This window comes from Mustela nigripes, chromosome 3, assembly GCF_022355385.1.
Source record: "Mustela nigripes isolate SB6536 chromosome 3, MUSNIG.SB6536, whole genome shotgun sequence".
Lineage (NCBI taxonomy): Eukaryota > Metazoa > Chordata > Mammalia > Carnivora > Mustelidae > Mustela > Mustela nigripes.
In genome coordinates, this window is record NC_081559.1 from 60147219 (window position 1) to 60172530 (window position 25312).

Genomic DNA, 25312 nt, shown 5'->3' on the forward strand with positions numbered 1-25312 from the left:
ATGGACCACAAGAAATTAGGGACCTGTGGGGAAATACTAAGCTAGATGAATTCTTCGCCTGAATTAGAAGAAGGATATAGGTCAGAAGTCTCCACAACTGAAGGATACTCCAAAGAACTCACGAATACAAGTCAAAAGAAAATAAATGGCTCAAATTTAAAACATCTGCTGTCCTAGATGAAACTTACACCAAATTATCTGGGTTCCAATTAAGGCCAATTTCCCTGCCCCTTATCTCTCCTCTCTCTCTCCACTTGTAACACTTGAAGGGGCCAAAGCTCTTCACTATGGAAGAGGAAAAGGAGGGTACTGAGGTAGGGAGCAAAATGGAGATGATGCTTCAGCCATTCTGCCCTCCATAGATCCCCATCTGGGCCTGAGGGAGAAGCTTTAATTTATTTTTGAAACTTTAAAAAAATATTTTATTTATTTATTTGACAGAGATCACAAGTAGGCAGAGAGGCAAGGCAGAGAGAGGAGGAAGCAGGCTCCCTGCTAAGCAGAAAGCCCGATGCAGGGCTCGATCCCATGACCCTGGGATCATGACCTGAGCCGAAGGCAGAGGCTTTAAGCCACTGAGCCACCCAGGCACCCAAAAAGTCTTAATTTAAAATGAGTTTCAAGGTATAGACTATTAAGAGCACAGAACATTCTAATTTCTTAACTAAGTCTATTTTTGGCAATTTAAAGATGTTTATGATAGAAAAGGGACCAAAAGTCATGGAATCTACCAGATTTTACTCACGGAAGAGGGAAGAATAAGCACATAGAGAAAGCTTGAGTGTGCTTTGGGGGTGAGAGGTGGGTGGCAATGTGAGAAGAGAAAAAAGTGTTTCCTTGTCTCTTCTTGAGTCTTGCTTGTTCTGTCAACTGACCAATATGTTTGGCAGGGTTGTTTAAAAGGATGGATGACCAAATTAGTTGCAGGAGCTCTGTAGGTGACTTGGTTGTCTACAGACAGAAAGTAGTTAACTCTGCAGGAAAATACGAGGCATTTTTAAGAACAGGGGTGTCTAGAATTCAAGGTCCAATCATTTCTGGTATTGTTCTAGGATGTAATTCCCTTCAATATACACAGACATTGAGGCAAACTCTCTCACCCTTGTATAGTCTTACTTTTCCTAACTGATTAGGGGATTGCAAGATTCTGTGATGTGCCTTTGCATGAGCCCCTAATGGGGATAAGAGCAGTTGCAGGAGATGAGATCCAAAAGACATCAAGAATTCGTGGAAGTGAGAAATCAGGACAAGTGGTGACTGGAAAACTAAGACTCAGAAAAATCCCTACTTTTAGAAATTATTAATGGGAAGTAATGAGTTGGTTTTCTGTACACATAGGATGAGAACTTAAGAATTTGCATTATAGGGGCTCCTGGGAGCTCAGTCAGTTAAGTGCCCAACTCTTGATTTTGGCCCCAGTCTGATCCAGGGGTTGTGAGATCAAGCTCCAAGTTGGGTTCCACCCTCAGTGCCAAGTCTGCTGGAGATTCTCCCTCTGCCCTGCCCTCTCTCACACATGCGGTCTCTCTCTCTCTTTGTGTCTCTCTCACATAAATAAATAAATCTTTAAAATAAAAAAAAAAGAATTTGTGTTATTAATGAAAGAAAGACATAACTCAGAAAGTTGGAAAATTTTGGCATGTCCAAGGAACTGCCACCTCCATTACATATACAGAAACAATCTTAGAACAATTATTAGTAATTAGATTGACAGGGGCATATTTTAACAAAACCCTTTCTAAATAAAATGTACACTAATTATTGGCTGACACATAGGCTCAGCAAACACCCTATGTTATTTAACATTTATTCTATCAGTCAGAAGAAAATCAAGGTGAAATCACAGAGTGATAAGGTGCTTATTTATTTCTTCTTCAGCCTCTGATAGTGTTTTGGCTGCTGTGTAATCTTCATGAGACTCAGACATGCTAAGTGAAGCTAGTTTTCAAGTGTCACTCTTGGCAAGTGAGATTCCTTTTATAAAAATATCGGCTGAGCTTTGACACTTAGACTGAAGTGTGTGTCCACATATCTGCTATAATGTGAATATGTCTTTGTTCATTCTGACTCACAGATCCTTCAGTCAACAAAAGCGCTTTACAGATGAGCAATTCAAGACTGCAAAATCAAAGGTGGTATGTAAAGCTATCTTTCTGCAAGGACTACTGATCATCCTACCTTGAGAAACTAGTAACAGGGGCACCTGGATGGCTCAGTCAGTTAAGCATCTGCCTTCAGTTCAGACACTTCTCAGGGTCCCAGGATCCAAGCCCTGCATTATGCCCCCTGCTCAGTGGGAAGTCTTTTTCTCCCTCTGCCCCCAGCCACTTGTTCTCACTCTCTTCTCAAATAAGTGAATAAAATCTTGAAAAAGACAGACAGAGAGAGAGAAACTAGTAATCCAGATGTTGCTATTTTGTTTATAGATCCCCACAGAATGTTTATGCATGGCCCTGTCATTGACATTCTCCAAGAGGAATGGTTACTGGAGATGAGAGATCGCATCAAGTTAGCCAAGAACTTGCTCCACTAGCCACTGATCTATAGGAGAACATCTCTCTTCTCCATCTAACATCAGTATCTACAAAATATCTGGAAACTTTACATCTTTTGTGGGATTTTAAGAAACTCTATATTGTGAGCTGCCCTTGACCACTTTGCTATTGATGGTGATGTTTGTTAATATATTTTTAAACCATAATTTCTCCATTCAGGTTCTCACATGACATTGCTTTCCATTTTTAGTAATAAAAGTAATTTCAAAGCAGAAGTCTACAAGGCAGTCCACAAAACCTCGACATTTATGATTATGGTCAAGTGGTCACATGAAGTCACCTCAGAATATTTTTAATGATTTTTTTTTCCATACCTGATCAGACCAAAAGAATATTTGTGAGTTGATAGGATTTTACATTCTCTCCATGGCATTTTCCTGGCAAGCCCCAAATCTTAAAGACATTCATAAGGTTGGCAAATTGTTAAAACAATGATGACTCTGGTTAGAAGGCAGCAACCAGAAATACTTTTGTAAATACCAAGAAGTCTGCCAAACAAGTGTGAGCTCAGTATTTTGCTTCGCGTCTAATCTCCAAGCAGCAAAGCCCATTAAGGAAACAACCTGCATTTCCAGACATAATAGTAAGGAAGAAGTTATACCTGTCACTGAGTACTTAGTTTCTTGCCTTGCATGTCGAAAACTACCTCTCTTCAATTTACAGGTGCCCTAGCCTAATTCAACAGGTCAAAGGTCCTAATTTCTAATTTGCTAAGCAATTTATCACATATTACCTACACCCTCTCAAGTCAGATCAAAAGCTACCACCAAATCATGGCATGAATCCAGATGTGAGGAACTTTGTGATTAAGTCACTGGGAGGGTTTGTTTTTAAATATTAGAAATACACCTCCAATTTGAAACCTAAGGTTTGTATTCTATTATGCAGTTATTTAAATAATATTTGTGTAAAAAAGCAACAGGGTAAAACCTAAGTTGCTTTTCCTGAAGCAATTGCAATTAAGTTAAAAGTTATTCAGAATTCAGCTTCAGGTAGGAAACCTCTTGTGTTATCCATAGAGGTTTCTGGGAGTCCTTAGAAATGTTGCACAGATCTTCCCATTTGGAAGATGCACTGAAATAACAGACCATACGTCTATATTTAACAGATAGAGACTTCCTCTCTATTTGAACTGCATAAGAGGGCAGAAGGCAGACAGAGCAGGAATTCTGTTCTAGCTTTTTACTCAGCAAGCTTTTTACTCTTGCAGGCAGTGTCCTTGTCGTTGAAGGCCGGTCTGTCCCGGGGCCGGAAAGTGATTTTTTTTTTTTTTTCCAAAAGATGTCATCAATCTTTTATTTAACTAAACACTGCCCTTCATTTTGAAGGAAATGATACAATTTCAAATCAGAACCTCCTTCTCAAGAAGTGGTATGAGAACGTAACATTGATTTAACATACATTCTTCAACAAAAATATAGTTTACACAACTCACTAGAAAATAAAATATACATAGAATTTACCATGTTAGTCAATGTAATTCTCCATGGGTCACAAAAATTACAGCTAAGAACAAAGCATAGTGAACATCTGAATGAACCAGTCACGTTTATAGTTACCATGATTTAAAAAAAAAAAAAAATTCACAAATGTAACTTCCCAAACAAAACCATTTGAAGACTGTGATTATAGATTTTATTCTAATTTATTTTTTAAAAAATGGTTAGACAATCACATTAATATCAAGAGTCTTCGACACAGTGGATTCCATTTTGTTAAGAAAAAAAAATAGAAAACGGTTAGTCATTAATTTTCTTGACTCTCCGTAGCATATGTCGTATAAAATTAAAGTTTTGCTTTCAAAAATATGTTTCTATGTGGTTGTCGTGTTGTCTAGTGCTGCTCTAGCACTGATGCCTAATGACCAGTACCTCTGGAGTCAGCTCGGATCCATGTCTGCTCTGCCACTTATTTACACCTTCACTTGACAAGCTCCTGCGTCCTTACCAATAGAAGTGAGACAATATAAAATGGCGATAATCATAGTCACTACCCCACAAAAATGGATGAAGAATGATGACCCACAGTATTGGTTGTTGTTTTCATTGTGAAGCCCTGACAGCAATGTTTATGGTAAAGATGATCCCAAGCCCTGCAACAAAGTAATGATAGTCATCAAGTAGGAGTGATGATAGATTTTGAAAAGCTGGAAATTAGATATTATAATATGTGACTAAGTGAAGAAGGTCAAGTATTTATTAAGACTCCTAACAGATATATATCTACATCTATGACTGTTTGTTAGGTATTGTTCTAAGCATAGAATGTCAGAGAGAAAGAGTATTTTTTATTCAGTCATGTATTATAGTTAACTTTCTCTCATGTAATTATCTATATCATGTTATATGAGTAAGAGGAACTAAGCAAATGCTGGAAGTGTAAGTTTCTCCCTGAAGCTCTCTGAATAAGCTTTTTAGTTGAGTGGCATTAGGACAACCTTCTAAAGTGGATCTGGATTCAAATTCTGACCTTTTTTTATTGTAACTTGCCGTAAGTTACTTCTGAGTCTTAGCTTTCTCATCTTCAAAATGGGAAATATAATACCATTTTTTTGCATTGTTATAAGGGTTGGATAGAATAATATAATAAAGCTCTTAATATGGTACCTCATCATGATTGAAACTCAAGAAGTTAGTAGTAGTTATTACCCCTGTTATTAATATGATTATTATCAATGAAAGGACACAAAAATCCTGTCTTCCATCATCAGGGATAAAATCCTAACAATTGAAACTATTTTCACAAATTCAGCTTATTTCAGTGAGTGCTATTCAGTTCTTTAATTACTGTCTCATGGCTGCAGACATCCATGCATCCACCAGGCAAATTTTATTGAACACATACTATGTGTCAAGTGTGTGATGGCAAACAAACTAAACTTGGTCTTTGCTTTCATGATACTTTGAATCTTGGAAGAAGATTGAAAATATTCAAAAAGACAACTACAATAAAGGATGGTTAGTGCTACCCTCGGAGAAGTACAAGTGAAAAGGGAGCACCTAACCCAGACTTGAAAGGAAAAGCTGAGTTTGAAAGTTGTAATCAAACTTACCTAAGGAAAGAGAGAAATACAGTTTTCCTAGAAACACTTGAGAAGGTTCAGAAGCCACATAGAATGCTATACATTCGAGTAACAGGAAAAAAAAAAAGACAAGGGTATTCAGATTTGTAGAGTGTGGAAGAGTGAGGAATAATAAATGATGCTAGAGAGATCATTTTGAGCCCAATCTTTCAGGGCCTTGTGAATCTCAAGGAAGAGGAATATACAGAGATCAGTTAGAAATAGAAGCAGCAGGGGTACCTGGGTGGCTCAGTAGGTTAGGCGTCTGACTCTGGATCTCAGCTCAGGTCTTGATTTCAGGGTTGTGAGCTCAAGCCCCCCACTGAAAAATAGAACAACCATGTGATCCAGCAATCCCATGTCTGGATGTTCACCCAAAAGAATTGAAGTCAGAATCTCAAAGAGACTTAAGCACTTTCATGTTCATTGCAGCATTATTCACAATAGCCAAGATATGGAAACAACCTAAATGTCCACAGACAGGTGAATGGAAAAGGAAAATGTGTTATATACCTACAATGGAATATTACTCCGTATTAAAGAAAAAGAAAACCCCGCGATACACAATGACATGGATGAGCCTTGAGGATGTTATGCTAGGTGATATAAGTAAGTCACAGAATGACAAATACTGTGTGATTCCACTTATAGGAGGTCCCTAAGTACTCAAATTAACAGAATCAAATCGTGGAATGGTGGTTGCCAGGGACTGTGAGGAGGAGGAAATGCCAAGTCACTAAGTAAAAGAAATAAAGTTTCAGTTATGCAAGATGAATAAGCTCTAGAGATCTGGTGGACAGAGATGGTCCCTGTAGTCAACACAACTGCATTGTGTACTTAAAATTTTGTTAAGAGCGTAGATATCATGTTAAGTGTTCTTACCAAAATAAGTTGTTTTGTTTTGTTTTGTTTTGTTTTTAAAGAACAATCGAGACTTATTGTTTAATTATGCTTTTGACAAACGTTTTTCAAAAGCACATTTCACAAATCTGGAGATGCTTATATAAAGGTAAGGTTTGGAATCTTCTCCTACATGAGGGGAAGGAACACACAAGCCACAAGAACTTGACACTGCTAAGCCTTTCAGTTGTACACAAAACAATGTTTACATTGAAATTTTTCTGTTAATACTAAGGTGTGCCAGTGGCTTCTCTAATGGGTTAATAGCACCCTCTATCTCCTCAGATGGGGACGATTAGAAATAAGATGTTTTCTTTTGTGAGTTGGGCTATCAACTGAACAGGGATAGAACTATTGAATCAGAAGGCACTCGAATGGTGACACCAAGCTTGAGCACAAACAAATGCTGACCTCTGTCTTGGTTCTAAAATGCTGCTTCCTTTCTCCACAGTCAATAAGGCAATATTTTTATTTCTTTCAGTAACACATGATAGATTTCAGTGAGAAAAAGTAATTCTGCGGCAAATTGTGCAGGCAAGGAATTGAAGTAAATGGGAGGTCCTGTCCATTAGCTCATTCTACGTCTAGGATAAAAGAAAACTGTGGCTTTAAGATGAAATAGAAAAATTGGACCAAGCTCTGTCTGGATTTTAAGTTTTAAGAAGTCCCGTTTTCTGCTGATTCAGCTGAATAAAGCATTTTGCCCTTTGCCTTTCCTTTTTTCCAATTCTTTTTTTTTCTGTCACTCTATTCTACACAAACTGACCACTTATGTTTCATCTTTTGAAATAATCTCTTATTTTTACAGGGGGAAAAGACTATCAGATTAACATTTTAAACAATTGATAAAAGAGAGAGACTTAAAATTTTGCTTTTTGAGATTTTACCTATTTATCCACCTTAGAGAACTTATTAACATAAAATTTCCCAAGGAATACAATTCAAATCTTATAAACTTTGCTCTTTGGTATTCACACTAATCAGCTTATCTTAACTTAAATTTTCTTTTATATCTGTTAGCCCTTTCAATCTCTTAAAGATTTCTCATAAATTGTTAATAATTCCCCTTAGGCTTTAGGTTCTGTTCCAGCAATCATAGATTCAAATTAAGTCATGAAAGCTTTTGTTAATTCAATAAGGGGTATTTTCAGTAGAAAATAATGAGAGATCCCTAAAGTACCATAAAATGTTACATTTAGATTTAATATCAATACCTGCACTGGCCGAACTCTATCTCCATAGGTGATTCCTCCTAAGCAAAGATCCTATTCCCGATGCCTAGGGAAAGAGGGCTATGAGCAGAAAGACAGAGTCGGCACATGGGAGGTGCCTTTTCTCTTAGTAACTCCTCCTTTGTAGTGGGATTGACTTTATAGTCATCCTTAAGATTTTTCAAGGTCCATGGTGCTTTATTTGGCTTATTTTAAAGCCTATGCTTTCACTTCTCTTGTGGGCTTTTCTCTTTGAGACTATGCACTTGAAGTAAAATTAAACCTTTTTTGTTGAAAATGAATACAGCAAATAATGATTGTATCACCCCTCAAAATTCATGAGTTGAAAGACCATAAATTATAGATCAACTGAGAAAAATAAACTAAACAAGTAACCACACTTCAGACAGATTAGCCTAACAAGTTTAAGAGTATGCTGACAAAACTGTAATGCTTGGTTCATTAACCTGTGGCACTTGATTGAATTAAGAATTGCTCATAAGTTAAACATTTTCAATAATATTACACAACCAAAATAACATTTAAATATTATTTTAACTTTGCATCTTTGCTCCCCATCTCTCATGGTTTTCTTGTGAAATACTGAAAACATGGAGTGACTTTCTATCTTTGAATATATCAGATAGAGGCATATTCACTTGAGTAAACTAACCTTGAAGACGTTAAGTCCTCAAGACAAGTACTGACTTAGACACACAAAAATAAATAAAGGGAGAAAGGAAGAATTAAAAGACCCAGGTGCTCCCTTGCTCACATGTATAGAAGAAGAAACAGAAAGGGAGCAGAGTATGAGACAGACACAAATGATGGAACACACTGTTGCTATCAGCAACGGCCATTCAATAATAGCCATAAAGATAGTTTGTAATGTATCACACTTCCGAATTATAATCTGACACAGTGTGTATATAAATGACAAAATATTTTAAAATTACTTAGGTTGTGTTTCCTTTTTTGTTAAGCAGAGCTTCCATTGTTGCCAAAATGTGAATGGTTCACAGCTGTATGAGCATACTTTTGTGTTTGAGTCCTTGTGTGTTCATTGAGAGTGACTATGCATGTATTGTCCTATTCACACTGTCAGAGAGAAATGGAAATCGTTTGCCCCTAGGGATGCTCAGGCAAGACAGAAGTGAAGAAGAGATGGATGAGAGGCAAAGGAAGAAGAAGCACAGAAAATTTTGGTATTTATTTTCACTCAGAGTGCTCTAAATAGTAGCAATGAATAACCTACAGTATAATATACTTTATGCTGAAGAAGAGCTGCTGTTTCCAAAACATTAAAACTTCTCTAAAAAAGAGAATTAGCAGTGATTTATCAGACTTTGGGAATCACTTAACTCTTCATAATCCAGAGCATGAAATAACTCTGTGAAAAAAAACACTATCCTATGTCAAAAGCAGAGGAGAAACCAGAATGAGGTTCAAGTATTCTGGGACTGTGATGGCAGTTTATAATTCAACAAGAACCTGATTATATGCTTTCTTCACACTTTAGAAAGCTGTGTGGTTAGATGGATTTCTACATGTAAAACATTCATTTCCCTTTTGGTTCTCTAGGCTGACCTCAGTATCTCTAAAACTGTTGGACAAGATACTTCTAATCTTTTCTCATTCAAGTTGCTTACCGCAAGACCATCTGCTGTATCCTCTACATGTGGAGTGTCAATGCCATCCTCATAGTGTCTCAGTACTGATAATAAGGGGCATAAGTACCTGAGTTTGTACTATTCATTACACTTTTGAATTAACCATTAAGCAGAGTAGAGAAGAATGTGTCATGAAATATTTTTAAAATTAGTGAAGCCAGGGGAATTGCTTAGAATTACTTAGGAGACCTCATTTCACTTTCCCAAACCAAATTCACAGCCCTTTGTCCAAAGCTCTTGGACCAGATGTGTTTCAGAATAAAGATTTTTTTTTTACAATTTTTGAAAGTAGTATGGCGCATTCACTACGTATGAGGGAACACTCACAATGGATTCTAGGACAACACTCTGTAATCAAGCACATTAATATAACTGCAACAAAATAGTTGAATAATCACACTGAGTAGAATAAAGGCTATGAATAGCCACACAGCAAATTCTTCTGCCAAATGAGTTAATTTTTTGGCTTATGGTGTTTTTGGATACAAGTTTATGGATAGTGGATGGTAGACCCACAACTGTTTTCCTCTAGCTATTTCGAGGGTAATTCTTTCATGATAGCTGCAAATATTAAAACATTACTAAAAAACACGAAACTTGTTGGCTTGATTTATTAACACTCATTTACTGAAATCTTGTATTTGTCTTTTTTATTTGTTTATTTATTTTTTAAAGATTCCATTTATTTATTTGACAGAGAGAGATCACAAGTAGGCAGAGAGGCAGGCAGAGAGAGAGGAGGAAGCAGGCACCCTGCTGAGCAGAGAGCCCGATGTGGGACTTGATCCCAGGACCCTGAGACCATGACCTGAGCTGAAGGCAGCGGCTTAACCCACTGAGCCACCCAGGCGCCCCATATTTGTCTTTTTTAAAATAATTTTTATTATGTTATGCTAGTCACCACACAGTACATCATTAGCTTTTGATGTAGTATTCCATGATTCATTGTTTGCTTATAACACCCAGTGCTCCATGCAATACATGTCCTCCTTAATACCCATCACTGAGCTCATCCATCCCCTTAACCCCCTTCCCTCTAGAATCCTTGATTCCTGGAGTCCATAGTGTCTCGTGTTTCATCTCCCCCTCTTATTTCTCCTCTTCATTTTTCTTTTCCTTCTCCTAATGTCTTCCATGCTATTCCTTATGTTCACAAATAAGTGAAGCCATATGATAATTGTCTTTCTCTGTTTTACTTATTTCACTTAGCACAATCCCCTCCTGTTCCATCCATTTGATGCAAATGTTGGATGTTCATCCTGACTGAGTAATATTCCATTGTATATGTGGACCGCATACATCTTCTTTAACCATTCATCTGTTGAAGGGCATCCCAGCTCCTTCCACAGTTTGGTTATGGTGGACATTGCTGCTGTAAACATTGGGGTGCCTATGGCTCTTTTTATCTTTGGGATAAATAACCAGTAGTGCAATTGCTGAGTCCTAGGGTAAAATTTTGTGTTTGGATCGAGGTCATTTATTGAGGAAAAAAATTTTTTGATAGGTCTTCAAGTGGTTTAAAGATTACACTACAGGTCTCAGAGTAGTGATTCTCTATTTTTTCTGAAGATAGGAGCAATGGAAGTAACATAGACTTCAGGAGATTGGCCAGAAAGAACATTGACTAACATGCTATGACTGTTAGACTTTTAAGACATTAAAGGAAAATGGTCAGAAATGCTTGAAAATAATTCTTTGCTTAAAAAAGAAGAAAAATGCAGATAATCGTCTATCCAGAATGCTCATATTTGGTTTAAACTGCAGGGAATGAGCCCCTTAAATTTATGATACAATGAGTAACATTCTAAACCACAAATCCTGACAGTAAGAGACCCATCACTGCTATCTCATCAATACTGTTTTTCCCGTTTCTTTACATTACCCATGCCTATCATCCAGAATGGATCCACCTCATACCTTGCATACAAAATGGTGGCTGGGCAGCTAGTCTATTTCCACTTCCAAGTTTCTGTATTTATCAACTTTATATGTAGTTAAAGTGTCTTATTTAAGAAAAATATATCGTTGACAATAACAGAATAATTACACAGTCATTGCTTCAATCTGGCTGTATAAATCATTGTGATTTAACCTACAGTAGTAATAAAAATAAATGATATTGTTTTTGGTTCATTACTGCTGATCTAATAAAATGTAATGAATTAAGAAATTTCCTGAGTGAAACAGACTCATAAAAATAACAATTTACTAATGGTGCTGTAATACCCAATGTGAATGAATAAAGAAAAAATAAGCGTTTTAATAAAAATCTGTCTTTAAGAAAATGTCTTCCCCATTTCTTTCAACTTCTGTCTTTGCATGCAAGTGCGTATTTCAATGACATCCATGGAGATCATTACCAGGAACTAGAGTTTCAAAATGATTGCTTGTTTGTATGAAAATTTTAATAAAAATTCCAGGAATTCATGAGTTTCTGGGTAGCCTACATGAATTTAAGGAAAAAGACATATTCCATCTTCTGGGAATGCGTATGTGCCAAGAACTAATTCTTATTAATGAACCTACATTCAGAAATGGAAACTAGCCCTTCTCCCTCTGTGTTGGAGGAGTCACCCCAACTTTCTTTTACTGGGCAGCTGATCTCTACATTAGCTCTCTTCTTCTCCTTCCCTTAACCTCACCCCTCTGTGCTTTTTGCATGTGTACCCACAAACAGTCACGGCAGGAACACATGGTCTGCTCTTTCTCATGTCAGAGATACAGAAATTATTTCACATTTATATTTCTATATGGCTTTAGCTTTAAAACACAATTACCTAAATTTCAGTCAGTACAGTTCAAGTTCCTAATCGAATTATTACATTCCTTGATAATACATTGTTCTTTTTTTTTCTGTTGTGTATAAAAGTCATGCATGCTAATTGTAGGAGAAAATATGACACAAAATCCCCCTGCTTTATAATACTTTTAATAACTAGCATATTTACATTCTTCCATGCCAGACACTCAGACATGAAAAAATATTGTTTCTTCTTATTTTTCTATAACTATTCTCCCTTTTTGACTTTGAATCCCCATTTCACCAGACTATCAGGCAAGCATGACTTTAGTTCTTCTTCAAATATCCTCCCTCGCCTAGGGTTCTCTCATGGTTCCCTGGTTACACACAGCATTAAGACATCACTGTTATTGATCAGATAAGATACTGCTGAAGACTGATCAGGAAAAAATCAGGAAGAGTGAGAATCATAGAAAGACACATGCCTAGCTAAAACAATTTTCACTGAAAACAAAGATGAAGGCATAAGCATTTGAAAATATATTGATATGTGACCAAAATTTTTTCTACGCTCATCTTTGAAGGGATTTTCATATAATCTGTCCTACAATTTCAAGTATTGGTTTCTTCTTTTTTTAATATTTATTTATTTATTTGAGGGAAAGGGGGAGAGGCAGAAGGAAAAGGAGAGAGAGAATCTTAAGCAGGCTCCACACTCAGTGCCAAGCCCCACGTGGAGCGCCATCTCAGGACCCTGAAATCATGACCTGAGCCCAAATCAAGGGTCAGATGCTTAACCTACTGAGCCATCCAGGTGCCCCTCGAGTATTGGTTTCTTAAAAGTGGTACAGCAACTTGAAGATGTGTGTGATCTGAGTGTGAATTATTCTAAATTTTTACATATTGTATTACCTGTGTGTAACACAATAGCAGTCTGTTTTTAGAGACTCATTCAATTTTTCCAAGTAGTCCATTTTGTTTTTGCAGAACAGCACTTATTTTTCACTCTCTAATTCTATTAGTCTATATAAAATTTAACCCAATTATTTAATTGCAACAATACATTCAAACAGTGTAAAGAGATCTTTGACCATTTATGTAACTCACTCTTGGTAAGCAAACAGTTCAAAAGGTGAGTGTGGAAGTAGTGAATTGATGCTGTTGGCAGTATTGACCATTCTGTCTTTAGTGGAAGTCAGCGACTCATTTTTTGGGGGGAGCAGTAGTATTGGGTTAATCTGGAAAGTTGGTTAAATGAAAGTTAGCTAAAAAATATCCTACTGCCTATTTCTCATTGAGTCATTGTTTTAATAGAATATATACACATGTGTAAAAAAATCAGTGATTGCTAGCATATGCACTCTATACTGAGTTTTCAAAACCCTGCCTGTGCTTTTTTTTTTTTTTAAACAAACTGATAATTTGATCTCATTATGCCTATGTATCTTACTTCTGTTTAAAATCTTATGATACAGATGAACATTTCTGGGACAAAGTTGGATAATTAGGACAAAAATATCTTTATTATACTCTAATTATTTCCATAAATTTGACTCTAAAGTCTCACATTCCAAAAAAAAACATTTTCTCTCCGTTGTCTATATAGTTTCTCATATTAAGAAGTGTCTTTATATTGCTTTGCTAAGACCTCTTTTGCCCCAGAAGTCTGGCAATTCTAGTCAAATGTCATATTCAAATAATGCTTTGCTTTTTTCCCCTTTTACAATGATAATATTAATTTGTCATATAATATTGATGTATCATAAATATTAAGCAACTCTGCATATCCGAAAAATACCTCCTTGTGTCAGAGTATCCTTTCAACATAATGTTGAATTTCCTTTCTAGTATTCCTTTTATGGTTTCAACATCTGTTTTTATAACTAAATAGTTCTCCTTATTTTTTTATACATGGTTAGCTACTTTTTAAAAAAGATTTTGCTTACTTGTTTGAGACAGAGCATGTGCACAAGGGGGCGGGGGAGAAAGAGAAACAGACTCCCCACTGAGAGTGGAGTCTTGCGCAGAGCTCGATCCCAGGATCCCAAGATCATGACTTGAGCTGAAGGCAGATGCTTAACCAACTGAGCCACCCAGGAGCCCCTAAACATGGCTAAGTATTAGCACTTAAATTATATGGCACATAATAAATTTGAAATATGTGAACATGTTCCAGAATATGGAAAAATTTGCTGCAGCATAGAGGTGATCAATTCTTGAAAAGCCTGGGGAAAAACTGAGGTAAGATCAGTTATTTCTGATGCTTTGTTGTAACATGTTTATTTTAGGATCATCTTGTCAATTTATATAAAAAGAAACCTGGGATTTTGACAGGGATTGCATTTATAAATTCACAGATCAATTTGGGGAATATTGCCATCTTAATATTAAGTCCTCCAACCTATGAATATGGAATGTCTTTTCATTCACTTATGTCTTGTTAATTTTTTGCACATTTCTGAGTACAAGTTTTGCTCTTCTTTTGTTAAAAGTATATCTAATTATTTTATTTTTTAATGCTATTGTAACTGGAATTATCTTTAATTTTCAGAATGTAATTGCTTGTAGGTAGAAATACAATTGATTTTTGTGCTTTTTTTTGGTATCCTACATCTTGCTTAATTGATTTATCAATTCTAATAGCATTTTAGTGGTTTTATTAGGATTTCATATATGCTAGTTTGCTTCACACGCAAATAGAAATAGTTTTACATCTTCCTTTCCAATCTGGATGCATTTTCTGTTTCCTTTTCCTTTTTTTTGCTTTGATTTGCTTTCCTTTTTCCCCTAAATGTCCTGGCTAGAATCTCCAGTACAATATCAAATAAAAGTAGCAAGAGCTCACACCCTTATCTTTTTTTTGATCTTTGGAAGAAATCTTTCACCAACAATATGATGAGACCTTTAGGTTTTTCACAGATATCACTTATCGGGTCGAAAATGTTCCCTTCTATTTTGATTATTTTTATCATGAAAGACTGTTAGATGTTGTCAAACACTTTTTCAACACATATTGTGATAGTATTGTGAATTTTATCCGTTATTCTATTAATATGGTATATTACATTACTTGATTTTCAACTATTAAATAATTCTATATTTCTGGCATAAAACTCACTTGGTCATGGTACACTATTCTTTTTATATATTGCTAAATTCAATTTGCTAGCATATTGCAGAAGTATTTTGCATGTGTACTCATGAGAAATATTAGTCTGTAATTACCTTGAGATATTTTTTGTCATTTTTGCTTCAGGGTAGTATTGGCCTCATCAAATGAACTGAGGAGTGTTTTTTCCTCTTATAGAAAATATATTTTTTGTTTTAAAATCTTTTTGATTTAATATAGACAATCTAGCTCATTTATACTTATTTGCATAATGTAACTTTTTCTACTCTTTGTATGTTTGAATCTAAAATGTGTTCCCTATAAACCAGGTATAGTTGGATCATTTTCTTATCCAATATTTTAAAATCCACATTTTGAATGATTGCCTAAACAACCTATTCAGATTTAATGTCATTATTTATATGGTTAGGTTTAAAGTTGTAATCTTGGTTTTGGTTTTCTATGTGTCCCATGATTTTTCTCATCTTTTTTTCTCCTTATTCTCTTGTTTGTACTAAGTGCATAGGTTTGATGCATAACATTTTAATTTCCATAATTTTTAAACATTTTATCTTTGAGTTATTTACTTAGTGAATGCTCTGTGGTTTGCAAAATACTTTCTAAATTATACCAATCTGGGGCACCTGGGTGACTCAATGGGTTAAAGCCTCTGCCTTTGGCTTAGGTCATGATCTCAGGGTCCTGGGATCGAGCCCCACATCGGGCTCTCTGCTTGGCTGGGGGCCTGCTTCCTCCTCTCTCTGCCTGCCTCTCTGCCTTACTTGTGATCTCTGTCTGTCAAATAAATAAATAAAAATCTTTGAAAAAAAACTATACCAATCTATTTTAGTTTATATTGAGTTATGTTCAATACAATATAAAAATTTTACCACTATATAGCTCCATCCCACCTCAATATTTTTGTGCTACTAACACCCATTTATACTATTATCAAATATATTACATTTCTGTAATGTTAAACAATAGAGTTACATACCTAAGTTTTATGCAATTGCTTTCTGAGTCAGTTAAGTAAAAATTAATAAGAAATGCAATTACACCACCATTGTATATTATCTGCATAATTACCATTATGTTACTCTTTTTTTCCTACACTGTTCAAATTATTGCCAGATATCACTTGCTTCATGCTTGCATAACTTCCTTGTAAGCCATTCTGCTAATGACAAATTCTCTCTTATTGTTTATCTGAGAATATGTTTTCATGAAGGAAAATAAACTTTGCCTTCATTTTTGAAAGATAGCTCTGCTGGTTATAAAATTCTTGGTTGATGATTTTTCACCTTGAGCACTTTGAATATGTCACCCTAATCCTAGTCTCTGCTATTTCTGATAAGAATTAAACTGTTGATTTTATTGATATAGCAGGTTCTGTTGTACACAATAACTCATTTTCCTTTGTAACTTCTGGTGTTTTCTCTCTGTGTTTGGCTTCAACATTTTGACTGGGGTGTGACTATGTGTGGATATCTTTGTATTCATCCTAATTGGAATTTTTTTTTTACTCTATTGGTATGCAGATTAATGTTTTTCATCAAATTTGGGGAGTTTCTAGTCATCCTGTCTTCAAATATTTTTTCTGTGCCTTTCTCTTCTCTAATACTAATATTACAGATAAGTTGGTCCAGTTAATGGAGTCTCACATTCCTCTTAGGCTCTGCTTTGTTTTACTTATTCTTTTTTTCTCTGTGTTCTTCCAATGTATAATCTCTATCATTCTACCTTTAATTTGGCCAACTCTTGTTTTGTTTTGTTTTTTGTTTTTTTTTTGCTGGCTTAAACATACTCCTGAGAATCTCCTTTGTATTTTTCATTTTGATTATTATATTTTTTGAATCCTGAATTCATATTAGGTTCTTTTTAATAATTTCTATATTTTTACTGATTTTTTTAATTTGATGATACATTATCATCTTCTTTCCTATATTTCTTTCAGTGTGATTTTCTTTAGTACTTTGAATATATCTATAGATGCTGCTTTAATATCCTTATTTGCCAAGTCAAAGGCCTTTCAAAAGCAGTTTATATTGCTTGCTTTCTCCCCATATATGGGTTGTGATTTCCTGTTTCTTTTCACATCTCTTAGTTTTTTTTACTGGAAACTGTACATTTTGGAATAATATACTATAGTGACTTGGTACTGATCCTCCCAGGAACTGCTGATTGCTTGCTTATTTGTTTAGTAATTTGGCTGGACTAATTTACAAAGTTTATTTCCTCTGCAGAATATAACCTACAATGTTCTTGTTCAGTTTTTTTTTTTTTTTTTTTTTGTTTTGTTTTGTTTTTGTTTAGGCTGACTACAGGTAAAGGATTCAGTTCTACAAGATTACCTTTCAAGTCCATAATCACTTCAGATATCAGTCATAAGCCCAGATTGTATCAGTACTTCTGACCAACAAGCTATAGACTGGATGTTTCCTTAATCTCCTCCTTGGACTTCATACACCAGTTAAAAATCCAGGTTGTTACCTGTACTTCTGACCAACCAACTCTAAATAAGATATTTCTAAAACTTTTTCTTTGGCTTTGATTAACTTGCTAGAAGAGCTCATAGAACTCAAAGAAGCACTTTACTTACTGGGTTACCCAGTTTATTATAAAAGGATATAATTGAAGAACAGCAAGTGGAAGAGAGGCCTTGGGCAAGGTATAGGAAGAAAGTAAGGAGCTTCCAGGCCCTATCCAGGCATGCCACTCTTCCTGAATCTCATATTCACTAACCAAAAGCTCTCCAAACCCTGCTTCCAAAAGATTCTTATGGAGGCCTCATTACATGGGCATGGTAAATTAAATCATTGGTGTTTGGTGATTGAGTCAACTTCCAGCCCCACCCCTTCCCTTCTCTAGAGCTCAGGAGGTAAGACTGAAAGTTTCAGATCTCTAACCACATGGTTGCTTCACTGGAAACCAGCCCCCATCCATAGAAACTTTGCAAAAGTCACCTCCTTTAGGAAATTCCAACTGTTTGGGGAGCTGCGAGATAGAAACTGTGGACTAAGACCACATATATATGAGAAATGTATTTTGGTTATCTAAATACTGAAGGTGGCAAACCAAATTCATGAGATGCTCATGAATCAAATTCATTAGCAAAAGTTGAAGACCAGATCTTACCAATTTTAATGTAGTTTTGGTTCTTTATTTGTTTGGGGCTTTGTGTTTACCATGTTGTTTATTTTTGTTTTAGAAGAACCAGATCTTGGATTTGAAAAGCTCTGATTTTCCACTTCCTCATTACTTTATATCTTTTTTCAAACCCTATTTTCTTCAGTGCTACTTTCCTGAGGACTTTCCTAATGGCTTCTTATGTTGAATAATTTAATTTCATTCTTAAATAGAAATATCTAATACAAAATTTTCTTTACATGCAGAGTTATAGTTTTACTTCACCTTATGCACATATTATTTTTATTTTCTTTATTTTTTAAGTTGTTCTGTAATTGTGATAGTAATTTCTTCTTCAACTAGCTTGTTATTTGCTCTTAACAATGTTTTAAAATGTCCAAGTGCGGGGCACCTAGGTGGCTCAGTGGGTTAAAGCCTCTGCCTTCGGCTCAGGTCATGATCCCAGGGTCCTGGGATTGAGCCCCACATCGGGCTCTCTGCTTAGCAGGGAGCCTGCTTCCTCCTCTCTCTGCCTTGCTTCTCTGTCTACTTGTGATCTCTATATGTCAAATAAATAAATAAATAAAATCTTAAAAAAAAATGTCCAAGTGGAGGGGCATCTGGGTGGCTCAGTCAGTTAAGCATCTGACTTCCTTTCAGGTCACAATCTCAGGGTCCTGGGTTCGAGCCCCATGTCAAGTTCTGCACTCAGTGGGAAATCTGCTTGGGATTCTCTCTCTCCCTCTTCCTCTGCCCCTCACCCCACTCATGCACATTCCCACTCTCTCTCTCTCAAATAAATAAATAAATACTTTTAAAAAGTAAAAATGTAAAAATTTAAAAAATTAAATGTCCAAGTGGCTGCATTCTATTTCATTCTTTGAATTGCTCTCATGTTCCTCCTAGCTGCTCCCTGGAATCAAACTCTCCCAAAAAGCACCCACATTTAAACTTTGTCTCAGATTCTGCTTTCTGTGGAATTCAGGCTAACACCCAGATCAACTCACTCAATAAGACCTCCAATGTCTTCCAGCACATTTAGAATAGTATCCCAGCTATTTTACCTGACTTAAAAAGCTCAGCATGTTCTGGCTTTAGCTCCAATTCTATTTTAACACAATCTCTTCATCTACTAGGATTCAGCCATACCAGTCTTCTCTTCATTCCTTGAACACACCAAGCTTGTTTGTCCAAAAGTGTTCTGGCACTAAAATATTTTTCTCTTAGAATTTCCCCCTTCCCTATTATGGACCAGTCTTTTGCCATTTGTGTCTCAGTTTTATGTTATTTTCTCAGAGAGATCTCCCTTAGGCATTCAATGCTCAGAATGGTTACTCATTTACTTTCTATTGTACAATTTACTTTAACTCTTTTAGTACTTTTCATTATCAACTCTTTTTTAAATTTTTGTCTGAATTACTCATTGCCATGAAAGATTAGGGATTAATCTTAAAATTAACTTTAAGATTTATTAAGAGACCTAAACATTGTTAAAATATCTATACTGCCTAGAGCAATCTGTTCTTTCAATGCCATCCTGATCAAAATTCCACTGAAATTTTTCAAAGAGCTGGAACAAACAATCCTAACATTTGTATGGAGCCAGAAGAGACACTGAATTTCTAAGGGAATGTTGAAAAAGAGAAACAAAACTGGGGGCATTATGTTGCCTGATTTCAAGCTTTACTACAAAGCAATGATCACCAAGACAGCATGGTACTGGCACAAAAATAGACACATAGACCAGTGGAACAGAGTAGAGAGCCCAGATACGGACCCTCAACTCTGTGGTCAAATAATCTTCGACAAAGCAGGGGAAAATATACATTGGAAAAAAGACAGTCTCTTCAATAAATGGTGCTGGGAAAATTGGACAGCTATATGTAGAAGAATGAAACTCGACCATTCTTTTACACCATACACAAAGATAAACTCGAAATGAATAAAAGACCTCAACGTGAGGTAGGAATCTATCAAAATTATAAAGAAAAACATAGGCAATATCAACCACAAAAACTTCTTTCAAGATATGTCTCCAAAGGCAAAGGAAACAAAAGCAAAAATGAACTTTTGGGACTTCATCAAGATCGAAAACTTCTGCACAGTAAAGGAAACAGTCAATAAAACAAAGAGGCAACCCATGCAATGAAAGAAGATATTTGCAAATGCCCTACAGACAAAGGGCTGAAATCCAAGATCTATAAAGAACTCCTCAAACTCAACACACATAAAACAGATAATCATGTTAAAAAATGGACAGAAGACATGAACAGACATATCTTCAAAGAAGACATACAAATGGGTAACAGGCACATGAAAAAATGTTCATTAGCAATCAGGGAGATTCAAATCAAAACCATATTGAGATACTACCTTACACCAGTTAGGATGGCCAAAATTAACAAGACAGTAAACAACAAGTGTTGGAGGGGATGTGGAGAAAGGGGAACCCTCTTACACTGTTGGTGGGAATGCAAGTTGGTGCATCCACTTTGGAAAACAGTGTGGAGATTCCTTAAGAAATTAAAAATAGAGCTACACTATGACTCTGCAATCGCACTACTGGGTATTTACCCCAAAGATAGAGATATAATGAAGAGAAGGGCCACGTGTACCCCAATGTTCATAGCAGCAATGGCCACAGTCACAAAACTGTGAAAAGGACCAAGATGCCCTTCAGGGGACAAATGGATAAAGAAGATGTGGTCCATATATACAATGGAGTATTATGCCTCCATCAGAAAGGATGATTACCCAACTTTCGTATCAACATGGATGGGACTGGAAGAGATTATGTTGAGTGAGATAAGTCAAGCAGAGAGAGTCAAGTATCATATGGTTTCACTTATTTGTGGAGCATAAGGAATAACACAGAGGACATGGGGAGTTTGAGAGGAGAATTGAGATGAGGGAAATTGCAGGGGAAGACAAACCATGAGAGACTGTGGACTCTGAGGAACAAATTGAGGGTTTTGGAGGGGAGGGAGGTGGGGGCATGGGTGATCTTTGTGGTGGGTATTATGGAGGACACATATTGCATGAAGCACTGGTTGTGGTGCATAAACAATGAATTTTTTAACACTGAAAAGAAATAAAATAAAATGGGAAAAAAGGGGGAAAAAAGGATTAGAGACCTAAACTGTGTTGTTTCTTGCTGTATCTTGCTCACTGCCTGCAAGTCTCAGGCAGAGTAAGCACTCAATAAATATTTGGTTAATGAATGAAAGAATAAAGCCACCATTTAAAAATTAACCATCCTTGTAGATTACAAAATGAATTTCTGTGCCCTCACCTAGCTAGGTATTTTCCAGCATTACTATACTTTCTTATGATATTTGACTCCCTTTTCATTTCATTCCACTGTGATTTCATCCCATCCTCTCCTTTCCTTATAGATGTCGGTTCCTACTTCATAAAGGGGTTTTACAATTGTTGCTCAGTTAGTCAGTTTCTACCAATGGAGAGCTTTAATAACAATTGTATGGAGTTCATCTTTGATCCTCAGGGCAGTGGATGCTATCTGTGACCTTAATTTAAAAAAAAAAAAACAGTTTTATAAAATTACCTTGTGGACATGGTTAAATTTTTTTTAGTTTTTGCTCTGGATCTGCATGTCCTTATGGCCTTCCAACTCCTCTCCTCTTTCCCTCTTGAACTGCTGTTTTCTCTTTATTCATCCTCAGTTGAACAGAGATCTATCTAAATGCAGTGTTTATCATGAGACATTGTGTTGGGTGTATTACTGTTTTCTCCAAGCCTAACAGATTCAAATGCTCTCCATTCCTCAGATCTGGACGTGATCAGTGTTTTGAAGTGCATAAAGTTCATCACAACTTCTATCAGCAGCAATATATTCAGTTAGTGGAAATTATAGTGACCTGACATAACCTCCTAAACTCCTGTTAGTCAACACTCTGTATAGAGAGTACACGGGAAGTTATAATCCTTAGGATATATTGTGTTCCAAGGGGCCTTCTAGCTCTATATTCATTTTTTTCTCTTCCTAACATTTTATTCTAGATCTTACAGCTGCCAGGATATAGTGCACCAGAATTCTAGATGCTTAAAAAAAAAAAAAAATAGCACCTTTATAGTTGTTTTGGTTGGCACTGACCTTGTATTTCTGAACCAGGAAATAGAATCTAAGGAGAGAGATGAAGGTGTCCTGACAACTTCCAAGAAAACAGGACTGCTACTTTTTAAAATTATACCAAGAAAAGACTATCAATCATTTGTTTTGGTAGTTTCATAACCCTTAATATTATGGGACATTTCTTGCAGATTCTGGCACCAAGAGGACAATCCTCTATAGCTTTAAGGTTTGTTCTGAGTTTTCTAATTTTCCTATATATGCTTAGATATTTTAGGGGGCTTACATCTAACCAGTCAGTCAGAAGATCCCATTTTAAATTAAAACTTTCATTTGTTACCTTTTAAAGTGACTTAATCACTCAAGAAGGTTTAATTTTATTTTTTCTGCATTTGTTTCCATTCTATTTTTCCAAACTTATTACCTTTCTCAGCAATATTTGAAAGTTATAGGTGTGGGAGCACATGTAGAAACTAGAAAGACAGAGAAGGAAGAGAACCACAGAACATGTTTTTCCAGGTCACACTGTGTGCCAGGCATAGTGCTATATGATTTATTTTATCTTATTCTCATTCAGCCGTAGAGTTAAGTGATTTTATCCCTGTATTATACCGAAGAAACAAAGGCTCAAAGAGATTGGGTAGTTTGTTCAAGGTCACACAACTGTATATTTATTCAGTTTGATCTGGAAGTACTATAATAATGTGGAATCAGAAATTATTAAACATCTGTTTGTTCCTAACCCACAGCTCTCAGTCCCAGATTTTAAATGAATTGTGTAACAGAAAAACAAGAATAATTTCCTCTTCCTAATTCATTTGCTTTTATTTAGAGAGATTTTTCTTCTTTATTTTTGGTTAAGGGCCCACACATAATATGTTAGTAGATATGTAAATACAACTTCACAATCCAAACTGGAAAGAGATGTTCACAATATCTATGAAACTATATAAGGGCCCTGCTGTCTCCCCAGATTGTGAAATTTAGTCTTCTCTTTTTTTTACTTTAGCTTGTCAACATGTTTCCTGACCACAGACTGGACACCTAAATTATCATTTTAATAAAAGGACCCTAGGACTCAAGAAGCATACAAATCTAATAGAATCACTACGCCACCTCCACAATAAAGGAAAAGACCTCTATACTTTCAAGGAGTACTGGGTGTTAGACACAAACAATAAAGCATGGAACACTACATCAAAAACTAAGGATGTACTGTATGGTGACTAACCTAACACAATTAAAAAAAGATAAAAGTGTCCTGGCTTCATTGTGGATTTTCCCAGAAGAACTGATGGTGTGGAGCTTTGGAAGAGGCAACCCCTGTGCTTCGTGGGAAAGGGGTGAGCAAGGTGAACCTGCGAGATAGGAGGCGGGGTGTGTGTCTGGAGAGTTTCAGGGAAAGGACTGCAGTGGCAGGGGAAGATCTCACTGTGATTCTACTCTAGAGGGAATGTCATTGACAGGCTCAAGGTTAGAAAAGTAAGTTAAGTGATTCCTGTGAATGGAGAGCTCTGAAGGCAACGATCAGGATTTTATCTCTTATCCAGAGGGCAATGGATGCCATCCCGGGACTTAATAAATAGGCTCTTTCTCAGGCCACACTGTGGCCATGCAAGGCTGTTCCATGACACGTTTACCCCCGGAATGCTGCAGCCAGCAACGGGGAGAAGACACAAACAGACAACGGCTGAATTCAATGAGGAGGAGAAAGCAGTCCATTTTCATGTCATTGATTTCTACAGTTTGTTCACCTGTTTGTTGAGGGTCGTTTCATTTACTTGCTATTCCTCTTTTCCCACTGCTCAGCACTTCTCTCAAGGATTGCTTAGTTATTGACTGAGTGTGATACTTCTTGTGTAAGTCAGGCAATTGGGGGAGAAGGAGTGCATCATGAAGGACAGTAGCTGCTGTTTAGTAAGTTATTCTACTCATGCATAAAAAATTCATTGACCAGAAAGGGTTAATGCCCCTCCAAATGGCTTAACTTAATCCCCAAGTGCAATTGGCTCATTTGAAGGATCTGGCCCATTGAGTGCATGTTAGCAGGGAAGCTGAAACACCTCTTCACAAAGTCCGGTGCAGTGAGGTTAAACCCAAGGGCATATAACAGGTCAGTAGCGGAGTCAGGAATGAAATCTCAGCCTTCTGAACCCCCTTAAAGCACTCTCTTCACTTGACTAAGTTTCTTTCTTTTACGAGAAGAAAATGTAAGGAGGAGAAAAATTAAGGCATCAAATTAAAAAGTATTTTACAGTAGATTTTTTTCAGATTCATAGGAAGAAAAAAAATTGGAAGTAGATGAAATGTACTTCAGGTACAACTTAAGCAAAAATTTTATAAATGCTTAAAGTACAACAGAAGAGCAGAAAGGCCAACCAACTCTCTTTTGCTGGCCCTTATGCCCTGTAGTATGAAATCAGATATCTCGCCTTTGATCAACTCAAATGATAATGAAATTAGCATCATTTCTAAAGTACATATAGAACACACAAGTTGGAAAGATGTTTGGAAACACACAACATTTTTTTTTTTAGAAATTAAAATAATGTCTATGAAGAAGAGAACTAAAAAATTAAAGAATTGTACTTTTTATAATGTCATATGTGTAGTGTGGTGGAGATGTTAGAAAGCCTTAGATCGAGAATCAGACTTCTGTTTGCATTCCTGTCCTGTTGCTTTTAGTAATGATGATCAAAATTATTTAACCTTTTAGGCCTCGGATTTTTTATTTGTGGGAAATGGAGATAAAAATGCATAGTATTCCCTGAGAATGAAGTGAGATAGTTTATATAAGGTACTTAGAACTGTGCCTGGCATACAGTAGACACTTGAAATATGTTAACT